Source organism: Phocoena sinus, chromosome 5 (genome assembly GCF_008692025.1).
Source record: "Phocoena sinus isolate mPhoSin1 chromosome 5, mPhoSin1.pri, whole genome shotgun sequence".
Classification (NCBI taxonomy): domain Eukaryota; kingdom Metazoa; phylum Chordata; class Mammalia; order Artiodactyla; family Phocoenidae; genus Phocoena; species Phocoena sinus.
The window spans coordinates 129,894,583-129,906,689 of record NC_045767.1 but is presented as its reverse complement, the minus strand read 5'-3'; the positions used below and the strand labels follow the sequence as shown (position 1 = coordinate 129,906,689).

Sequence of the window (12,107 nt, the reverse complement as noted above, 5' to 3'; positions counted from 1 at the left end):
GGGTACTCAAGGGGAGCAATGAAAACATTAAACTCATGCTGCCTGATGTATCCTGAGTAGTAAAGTCCCTGTGTCTCTGACCCAGAAGTCTCAAGTTTTCTGCTAGTATCCATGAAACTGTGGCATGCTAATTTATAGTTATTGAGTACAATCTCAGAACTTTCATGGTCTTTTCAAAGTTCATGTGCAAAATTTTCTTCCTTTAGAAATAATTTATAAGTGAATTTAAAAATCATAAATGTATAGGTAAAATTACTTCCTAAATAAAACAAATCTAATGCATTAAATTCAAAATATTTTGAAGTATAATTTTCATATTTCAGAATGACAAAGTGTGCAGTAAAATAATGCAAAAAAATAAATATAAAATAAAATAATGCAGCCACATGTTCATACTAGAATCAAGACCTCCTAGTTTTGTGGTATCCTTTATAAGAATGTTTTCATGTGATTGTAGAACTAGTACTGAAGAGCACACCTATCAAACTCATTAATATTTTTTCACTGAAAATATGGGGTGTTACTTTTGAGGTAGAGAAATAGGAATACGTTTGCATGCATCACAAGTCTTTCAACTGCCATATATTTCTTACCAGGCAAACTACTTCTCTTTATAAAATAGATCTCTTTGGAAATAAAAGTTCATATTTCTAAAACAATTAATCTTGCTTTGAATTTTCAATTATCAGAACTTGGCAGGTGTTTTGCAACTTGTTTTTATTTTTAATGATAATAGATTATTCACTTTTAAAAGCAAGTTGCATGGTCATGAATAGAGAATAAAATTTTTATAAAAAGTGTTTTTATATGTTTGTATATATTTTTATATGTTTTGTATGTTTAAAAAAGCCTGGGCATATGAGGAAGGCTGCACATCAAGCTGTTATCACAGTTTACCTAAGGAACAGGGAGGTAGAAGAAAATAGTTGACTTTTCCTTTGCATATCTGTACATTGATGTTGTTTTCTCCTGCAATGTGAATTTATTGTTTTTTATCCTGGAAAGGCAAACTAATAAAGTATTTTTAATAAAATAAACGTAAGTATTAAAGAAACAAAAAATGAATTAAATTAAAATAGGCAGCCCGATCGGAGTAAATTATTTATATCAGTATTTTAGCACAACAGGATATCAATTTATAAACCTGAATAAAAATTTGAAATACTTAATTTTTTTACCTGTGTTTTAGGATTTCCTACTAAATTCAGTCACCATAGTACCTGTTTTGTATTTCATATAACTTAGGGCATCTTGATGCTCTACTTTGCACAAATAAATTTTTCCTTATTTTAAAACATATAGAGTGGCAAGTTTTACAGTTACTTGAAAATATGTAATTCATCAAAAATATATTAGTCGGGCTTCCCTGGTGTCGCAGTGGTTGGGAGTCCGCCTGCCAATGCAGGGGACACGGGTTCGTGCCCTGGTCCGGGAAGATCCCACATGCCGCGGATGCGGCTGGGCCCGTGAGCCATGGCCGCTGAGCCTGCGCGTCCGGAGCCTGTGCTTCGCGATGGGAGAGGCCACAACAGTGAGAGGCCCAAGTACCGCAAAAAAAAAAATATATATATATATATATATATATATATATATATATATTAGTCAATTTGAACCATGAAAGATTATGGGATCCCTTAACTTTTATTTTTGTTAGGGGATAAAATTAAAATCAGATTATGTTAATTCATTGGGATATTTCATTTAACAGTATTTAATTATTCTCCAAGGGGTAATATTGAGTAGTTTATCTAATGGAATATAGTGGAATATGATGGAATAGCTAACATATGCTTTTTAATTTTCCCTAAGCTCTATTATAAAAAGGGAATCCTATTATTCATTTACTTGAAATATTTGAATTCTTATATTATTTTTATATTTTATATCTCATTTTGTATGTTATATTTTAACTTTATTTTTTGGTTATATTAGAATGTTCTTATATACGAAAGATATTTTTAAATATTTAGGAATTAGGTATATGTTTTTAATGAGCACATTTGTATTTTTCCATTCTGACTATGCATGGCTTGTTTCTAGCTACCGGCATACCTCGTTTTATTGCACTTTGCTTTATTGCACTTCACAGATAGTGTGTTTTTTACAAATTGAAGATCTGTGGCAGTCCGGCATCAAGCAAGTCTATCTGCACCATTTTTCCAGCAGCATTTGCTCACTGGCTTTCTCATTGTCACATCTTGGTAATTCTCACAGTATTTCAAACTTTTTCATTATTATTATATGTGTTATGGTGATCTGTGATCAATGATCTTTGATGTTACTACTACGACTCACTGAAGGCTCAGGTGACGGTTAGCATTTTTTAGCAATAAAGTTTGTTTGTTTGTTTTTTGCGGTACGCGGGCCTCTCACTGTTGTGTCCTCTCCCGTTGCGGAGCACAGGCTCCAGACGCGCAGGCTCAGTGGCCATGGCTCATGGGCCTTGCCGCTCCGTGGCATGTGGGATCTTCCCGGACCCAGGCACGAACGCGTGTCCCCTGCATTGGCAGGCAGACTCTCAAACACCGCGTCACCAGGGAAGCCCTGCAATAAAGTATTTTTAAATTAAGCTATGTACATTGGTGTTTTTTAGACATAATATAGTTGCACACTCAATTAACTACAGTATAGTGTAAACATAACTTTTATATGTACCCGTGCTGAGAAACCAAAAAATTTGTGTCACTCACTTTATTGTGTTATTTGTCTTATTGAGCTGGTCTGGAACCAGACCCACAATATCTCTGAGGTATGCCTGTATGCGTTACTGCATTTCTAAAAATGCATTTATATGCAATTGCATAACATTATAAATTTTTTAAAATCTGTGCACGTATCTTTTCTTTAATAGAAGACAAAGTTTTTTCCATCATTTATTCATTCATTCAAATGCCATTTATTTAGCCTTATTACATGCCTAATCTTGTCTCAGTTCTTCGAGATATATTAGTCACATCATTTGTAAGTGAAGGAGTCACATCCAACATAAACGTCTTTGGGAATCTATTGCCACACAAAACTAGGAAGTATAAGATTGAGTATGGTGCCCTTGCCAGAAAAAGAGATTTAGACGGGATGCTGGACTGGCCAGATCATAGATTTTCACTGGATAGGTAGGAGTGGAGAGGAAGAAGATAAATAAAATTGAGATTGATTCTTATCTTCAGAAATTTCAGTAGATAGAGAAAGCAGCACAGTCGTTTATAAAAAATCTTATCAAGTGATGTTTATATATTTAAATTTGGATTATTCTAACAACTGTTTATATTTTAAAAGGAGTTAGATTTCATATATTCTATTCTGTGCCTATAGATGACAGTATCACTATAGAAAAAAAGTGTGTTTGAACTCTTACCTGGTGATATGTGACAGTGTAACTACATGAATTTTAGTTTTGTGTTTCTCATGTCAGATACAGCAGGTTCAATAAAAGTACAATGAGTCTCTGTTTATATTAGTTATGGATAGTTAATCATAATAAAGTTTATAATAGGGTCCTTATATCTGCTGCTCTTTAACTAAAGAATCCTGGTTTGATGAGGTGAAAGATGCATTTTATGAACAAAGTTCTATAGCACACTTTGTGGGGTGCTTTATGGCATGACATTAGCAGTCTAGTGTTTTCATGGCTTTTGATAGCTATTTGATGTTGAAAGAGAGCTTTGGAAAATTTTCATTGTCTTTTCTTTCACATTAAAATAAAAACATTCTATTCTTTAACCTTTGTTTTTCTTGTCCATCCTATAAGGACAAAACAGTTCTTTTTCTAATATATGGAGTGCATTTGTGAAACTCTGAGGATGAGTATGATCAGATCTAGAAAATTTTAATCTGAACTGGTCTGGCTTAGACGTCTCTGAGAAAACCCACTGTGTTCTCAGATTGGTCCTAATGACGTAGGCTGTTTCTTTATAGTTTTCAATTTCACGGATCCTGGTTTGGGCAGTATTAAGAATATCTTTAAAACTTTGAGAGTTGCCAAAATATAGTTGGAATAAACATGTAGGTAGGCATTTATTCGGAGTTTAAATGACAAATAGAAAGATAGGTCCAAACAGAGGCATTCTTAATTTTATATTATCTGACAACCTTAACCACCTTTTTAAACGCTACCCCTTAAATCCATGAAAATCAAGGGCATGAAAATCACTATACACATGACAAAATATTTTAAGAGATTATGTGAAGTTATTCTCAGCCTTTTTCTTTTACTAACATCTTGCCTGCTCAAGTCTAGAAAAACCTGCCTGAATTTCTTTTATTTTCCATTACCCTCAAATTGTTTTGACCACCTTTTTACTTCATCTATTGCCATCGATAGAGAAAAAGATATTCAGTTGTTTGACATGTTGATATTCAAAATCTTTATTTTTAAGTGTTTTGTAAATTGTTATTGTTCAACAAAATAGATTTTTAAAAATCTCCTTAGAATGGTAAATGCCCCCAATAAAAGATCTTTGTGTCTCCAATGACTTATTTCCTCTGCTTATCCTATAATTTTCTAAGAGAAGTGTGTTTAAACCTTCAACTATGTATTGTTTTATTTCTCCTTTTTGTTCTACTAGTTTTTGTTTTATATATTTTAAAACAATGTGATTGGATGGATCAACTCTTTTATAATTATTATAATATATTAATTTTATCTCAAACTGTGTTGTCTACTTAGTCTAATATTAATATTGCTGTACTAGTTTCTGTTGGTTACTATTTGCCTTGTGTGTATCTTCAATCTCTTATTTTTAATATTTCTCTATTCTTATGTTTTACATGTTGTTCTAATAGATATAATATAGTTGGCTTTTTCCCCTTAAATGACAGATTTTAAAATCCTTATCTTTTAACTGTAGACTGTATTTTGTTTGCCTTTATTGTAGCTACTGAAATATTTAAATTGAAATGTATGTTCTTGATATTTGTTTTTTCTATTTGTCCCCACTTGTTCTGTTGTTCCCTTTTGTATCCCTTTGGGTTAATTATTTTTTAAATTATTCCATTTCCTCTTTTATTATTTTGTTAGTTATACAATATTTAAAATCTTTCTTCTTTGTAGTTATGCTAGAGATTACAACATATGTCTTTGACCTCAAAAAACATAATTTCAATAAATATGTAATTTTCTGTGTAATGTTAGGACCTTAAAACACTTATACTTTAATTACTTGTATTTCTCAGTCAAATCTTTAGTTTATTTTAATTCTACAGATACATACCAATCATATATTATCATGCCTTCAATATTTGATAAGATTTACCCAAATATTTACTCTTTTCTTTGAACTTTATACATTCCTACATCTCGGTGTTTCTATCTGAGATTATTGTTCTAATGCCTGAAGAACTTTCTTCTTACTATTTGTTTAGTATGAGTATACTGTTGATGAATTTCTTCTGTCTCTGTCTCTCATTCTTTTTTTCCCTAAAATATCCATTTCAATTTTATTTTAAGCATATTTTAATAGATATAGAATTCTATGATTATAATTATTTTTATTTTTAGCACTTTTATTTTCTGGCTTCCATTCTACTGGCATTTTTATTATTGCTTTTTGGAAGCTAATGTGTCTTTCTCTGGCTGGTTTTAACTTTTCTTTGGCTTTTGGTAGTTTGATGTACCTTTGTATAGAATTTTCTTTTTCTGTTTTTCCTTCTTGTGGTTCATATCTGTGGTTAGATTTGAAACCATCTGATCCAATATCTCTTCAAAATTGCTTCTGCCCATCTTCGCTCTTATTTACTTCTAAGATTCCAATTACTTATATGCTGATGTTTCACCATATACCATATGTTTTATCCTTATTGCCTGTTTTTCCATTGTTTATCTTCTTCATGTTTCATTATGAATATTTTCATCTCACCCATATTTCACTTCACTAATCCTCTCTTTAGCTGTATTGAATCCACTGTTAGCGCATCTAATACTAAATTTCAATGACTATCTTTCAGTCTATTTGATTTTGTATCATAATTTTAATTCTCTGCTGAAATTTTCCCATCTTGCCGTGTAATTTCTTAAACATATTAGTTACAATCAGGTTAAAGTCCATGTGTTTTAATTCTATATCTGGACCTCCTTTGGTTTTGTTTGTATATCTGGCTCTTTCCTTGTTATTTATTTGATCTCTCTCCTGGTAGACCTGTTAATGGTTAATTTAAGTAGAGTAATTTGAGGCTGTAGATTTTATTAACTTCCTGCAGAAAGGGTTTACTTTTTTAGGTAGTTAAAATCTAGGCATTTCATCTCAATACAATCATGGATTAAAGTGATTCCAAGAGGAATGTCAGTCATTGAGAATCTAGTGGGCATTACCAATGGAAGGAAAGACAGAAGTTTCTCAAAGGCCTCTTTTCCATGAAATATTTTGAATTCCAATATTGCCGTCTTAACCCAGTGTCACTGCTGATAGCTCTTCATAAGATCTCTCATTCTCAGCCACTGCTTTCTGCTCATCTTCTCAGGTTTTGCTTTCAAATTTGCAAATGACCTTTTAAAGGGCAAACTCTATTTTTCCCTGTACTCTCCACTACCACCACACTCAATACTTCTGACATCAGATGTCTAGGCATCTTCCCAGATGAAACCAATTCTCCAATTCTCTACAGACACCAACTGAGTGTTCTATAATTCAATTCAATTCTGACACTATCCTACCAGGAGTTAGCATCAGATTTCACAGGTTAAGGGTTCAGTTCCACAAGACTGCCCCCATTTCAGACACCAATATCAAGTCCAGGTTGTCACCTATGCTTCTGACCAACCAGCTATAAATTGTAGGTTCCCAGAGCCCCTCTTTTCATTCGATAATTTGCTAGAACAGCTCACAGAACTCAGGGAAGCAGTTTGCTTACTATATTACAGCTTTATTGTAAAAGAGTACAACTCAGGAACAGCCAGATGAAAGAAATACGTAGGGCAAGGTGTTAGGGGAGGAGCATGGAACTTACATGCCATTTCTCCAGGTATACACCAACCCAGAAGCTCTCCAAATGCCTTTGGCTAGAATTTTTTTTTTTTTTTTTTTGCGGTACACGAGAAACGCCTCTCACTGTTGTGGCCTCTACCGTTGCAGAGCACAGGCTCCGGACACGCAGGCTCAGAAGCCATGGCTCACGGGCCCAGCCGCTCCGCGGCATGTGGGATCTTCCCGGACCGGGTCACCAACCCATGTTCCCTGCATCAGCAGGCTGACTCTCAACCACTGCGCCACCAGGGAAGCCCCTGGCTAGGATTTTTATAGAGGATTGATTAAATTGTTGGGCATTGGTGATTAATTTCCAGCCCCTCTCCCTCCCTGGAGTTTGGGGAATGGGGCTGAAGCTTTCCATCTTCTAATCACATGGTTGGATCCACTGGCAACAAGCCCTCTTCCTGAGGTTACCCAGGAACCTCCACCCCCCAGTCGTCTCTTTAACATACAAAGACACTTATTAATTGGGAGATACGTAGGGTTTTAAGAGCTGTGTGCCAGAAAACCAGAGCTGAAACAAAATGTATATAAAAATGTCACAGACTCAAAGGATAAATGTGACACCAAATATCACATTTATTTCTCTGGCTTCTGTTTTTTCTGGAATCTTGACTTTTTCAGGTCTTTGACCAATCAGGGCCTTGTGAGGTCTTTAAACAGATTTGTTTGCGGGTCAGAGTTTTCTAGTTTTTCTTAGTCTAATTTCATTGGTCTAATCCAGGAGTTAGAGAACTATGGTCTGTGTGCCAAATATATCTTGCCACCTGTATTTATAAATAAAATTTTATTGGAACCAGCCAAAACTATTTGGGTACATTAACTAATGTTTTATTTAAATTTATAGAATTTACGATAAAATAAATTCATGTTTGGTCTATCTAACCTCCTTCTAAAATAGATTTTAAATACATTTTAAGTTAGAGTCACAAAGTTTGAGCCCAAGTGGAAATGCTGGATGCACTGTACAAATGGACCTCCACCCAATCCCACCTCATATATGATGTAGACTTTTAACAGATTCTGCAATCTCAGAGATGCCTCCAATCTTTCATATGCAAAATAGTATAGTAATAATTGTTTTAAGGCGAGTAAATAATATGAATGTGTATAAGACACTTGACAGTTGGTGCTCAAAAAAGGTACTGGCTATTATTGTTGCTACTTTCTTGGAATAAATAAATATAGTGCTCCTCATGGTGATTAAAATAAAGGAAGCAATATTCATTTTATTTCTAAATTCTGACATAGTGTATCTCTTAAAATCTTTCATATTATTTAAATAGACTGATAAGCACTTTCATTACTGTGTAACTGCCTTCCCCTAACTCCAAACTGTAACTTACCTTAGAGAATCCCATATAATGAAGTTTGTTCATTCGTCTTTTTTTCTTGTTCCTTTTAAATTATTATGTGGTTTTTAAAGCTGCTTTAGCACATAGACTAGGTAGCAGTCATGAAGGTAGTCGGTTATACCTTTTTTCTGTTAATTACAAGAATCCCACTTTAAACATAGTTTTGCAGAAGATCTTCATTTTTTTTCCCCCCTTCTGTGTTTCAAGAGTGTGTAGCTGCTTTTCTGCAACACCCAGGGGAGAATTCGCAAGTGTATTTGTGTGTAGTTACTGGTAGAAGGTAGTGGAAGAATAGAAGACTGCAGTGGAAGCTCAACCAGAAGAAAAGAAGGTTGAAGCACAATATACAATGAAAAGGACTTACCTGTAGCAGGAGAAGATACGTGTTAGCCCTAAAAGAGAACCTCCCAGTGCTGAGTGACAGTTATTGGGCTCTGGCACAGGTTAGAGAGGTTATGGGATGACTCCAAAATTCCTAAAATGTCAGAGTCTCTTACGTGGGATCATTTGTGATTGGTCTCACCGAAAATCATGAAAGTGCAGAGATTTTATACACATGGTTTTTGTACTTTTAAAAAACGTACAGGATCTACTCTCTCAGAAACCAAGGATCCAAGGCTGCCTCTTAAATCATATTTTCTTTCTTTAACAGTTATTATTATTTAGAAATACTCAGGCACCAAAATTATGTTGTAGTATCTTAAAGGATAGAATATTTATTTCAGAAATTGAGATTTCTAACTGGCAGTAGCTTATGATGCTTTTGTTCTCATGAGAGAGGAATTAGGATAACCATTTTGGTTAGATTTTCTGATTTTGGGCAGGAAGATAAAATAGATATCCTGTGCCTTTTCACCTGCAATACTTTGTTAGTACATTAGTATATTACCATCTGAAACCCAGAGGAAAGAAATAATAATAATTTGTCTTGGTGTGCAGTTGGCAATTTTCTATACATTTATTTCATTAATTTTCTAATGAAGGAGGTAACATTAACTTCACTTCATAGATGAGAAAACTGAGGTCGAATCAGATTCACTACTTTAGTCGAGTACTCAGTGAATAAGTAGTGAAACCTGGATTAGAACACGTGCCCGCTCAGTTCCACAGCCAAAATATTTCCACTCTACCATGTATTCTGGCTACACATAAAAACCACTGGCAGAACTTTCAAAATATCGATGATTGGAATGTTCAGAACCAGTGAGAATCACTAAAATATACTATTCTTCAAAATTTTTGAAATATTTATTTAAAAATATTTCAAACAAAGTCAAATCTAAAACATAAGATTGTCAATTATGTTATTCTCTGTAACAACACTTTGTTGATGGCAGATGTTTAGTTATTAGTTATATCTGTGTGACCAAGACAAAATAATAATGTGTTATTATTACTTAATATATCCAGTTGTCAAGGATGACTGTTTTCAATTCTAGGCACAAAATTTTTAATATCTTTTCTAGTTGTTTGAAAGCAAAACTAATGCCTAAGAACTTAAGTTACCTGTGTACTACTACCGTTTTAAAGATAGGAATTGATTTTCAATTCAGGGATAATTATTTTAAAAAAAGAAAACAAAACTCTACTTAGTTTTCAAGGGATTCTATGCACATAACTACTGTGAGACATTCATTTTTGAGATTAGTTTTTAAGAATCAAAGGATTAACTTAAAAATAACAGTGTTATGAATACAATAAAAATATAAAATGAATACAGTATTCTCTATGTACTTCATTCTTTACTAATGAAATAACATCATAATTTCTCATTTCATTACAAATTTCTAGGTAGATGGCCAGCAATTCAAAATGGGACTCAATGTAATGATATAATTTTGTGATTAGTGTGTCTCCTTTAAACTTTCAATCATAAATTATATTTTAATTTGGGAATGTATTCACACAGCATAAATTCAGACTACACATGGGAAGTTTTTATTTTTTTGCTAAAAGCATTAAAGCAATTTTGTTAAGTTAATAGAATTTATTAGCACCATATTTTTTATACCTTTATATACTACTGTGTGGTTTACATTAATAAGTATAATAACAATAAAATAACTCTGAATTTATACACTTGGGTGATGGATGTGTGTCTATTTACAAAGCTGCCTAAAAAACTGAAATATTAATTACATTTTTGGCATAAAGTAATATGCTTTTACTGAATTTTAGTGTCATGGTAAAGGGGATGTTGCCAAGAGTATTACATTAAAAATGAGTCTTGACAAATTCATGTCCATGTTCAGTGAATTTATTTTTCCATTTCTCTTGTCTTTTTATTAACTTATTACCCAATTCAGTTTTATTGAATGCCTACTAAGTTCAAGTACTCTGTTTGGTGGTAGGATATAGTATGGTTACAATCAGTAGTATGGCTACTGCCAGGATAGTAGGGAAGAGAAACATTAAACAAATACTTACGTGTCATGTATGTGGTGTGTTTTTTGGGCTTTGGGATACATAACAGTAATCCAGGGGGTGCGAGGGGTTCTGAGGACAAACATGCTGAGACATGAGGGCTGAAAGCAGAGTATTTCTGACTGAGGAAAATACCATTCTAAAGCCTCTGAGGCAAGGTGTTTAGAAGGCAGTGGTATATCGGCTTCCTGTTGCTGCTGTAACAAATTACCACAAACCCAGCAGCTTAAAATAACGCAAATTTATTATCTCACAGTCTTGCAGCTCAGAAATCTGGGGCGGAGATTTTGTCTGGTTTCTCTGATCTAGGCCTCACAAGGCAAAAATCAAGGTGTCAACAGCCTGGGCTCTTATCTGTAGGTTCTGAGGCTAAGGAGGATGGATGGAGGGAATTGGTTTCCGAGCTCGTTCAGGTTGGTGGCAGAATTCACTTCTTTATGGTTGTAGGGCTGAAGTTTCCACTCCCTCGTTGGTTGTCAGCTGAGAACTTCTCTCAGCAACTTAATGCCTCCTGCCTTCCTTGCCATGTTGCTCGCTGCAGTAGAGCATGGAGCTTTTTACAGTCGCATCTGACTCCCCTTTCTGCAGTGTGTCCGCTGAGTCTCCTTTTCTACCTTCATCTGGGGGAAAGCTCTGCTCTTCAGAGCCCACGTTGGTTACTTTGGGCCTACGCGGGTAGTTCAGGATAATCTCTATATCTTAAAGTCAACTGATTACAGGCATACCTCATTTTATTGTGCTTTGCTTTATTGTACTTCACAACATTGTGTTTTACAAATTGCATGTTTTTGGCAACCCTGCATCCAGCAAGTCTATCAGCGTCATTTTTCCAACAGCATTTGCACATTTCGTGTCTCTGTGTCACATTTCGGTAGTTCTCACAATGTTTGAGACTTTTTCATTACTATAATATTTGTTATGGTGATCTGTGATCAGTGATCTTTGATGTTACTACTACAGCTCACTGAGGGCTCAGACTGTGGTTAGCATTTTTAGCAATAAAGGTTTTTTTTGTTAAAGTATGTATGTTGTTTTTCTGGACATAATGCTATTGCACACTTACTAGACTATAGTATAGTGTAAACATAACTTTTATATGCGCTGGGAAACCAAAAAAAATTGTGTGACTTGGTTTTTTGCAATATTTGCTTTGTTGAGGTGGTGTGGAACCACTCTCACAATATTTCTGAGGTATGGCTGTAATAATTTTAATTACATTGGCCAAGTCTCTTTTGCCAGGTGTTGTAACATATTCAGGCTTGACACCATGGGCATAGATCACGAGGCCAACATTCTGCCTGCCACAGTATGGGAATTTCATCGCAGTTGAAGAAGTCAAGGAGCGTAGAGGCTAAGTCGTTGTTTG

At 34.4% G+C, this 12,107-nt stretch overlaps 1 protein-coding gene across 4 annotated transcripts in view; it reads left to right on the top strand.

The window, feature by feature from the left end:
* CCSER1 (coiled-coil serine rich protein 1) overlaps positions 1-12,107 on the top strand; it is a 721,106-nt gene that overhangs the window by 479,216 nt on the left and 229,783 nt on the right. The gene's annotated exons all lie outside the window — the stretch shown is intronic.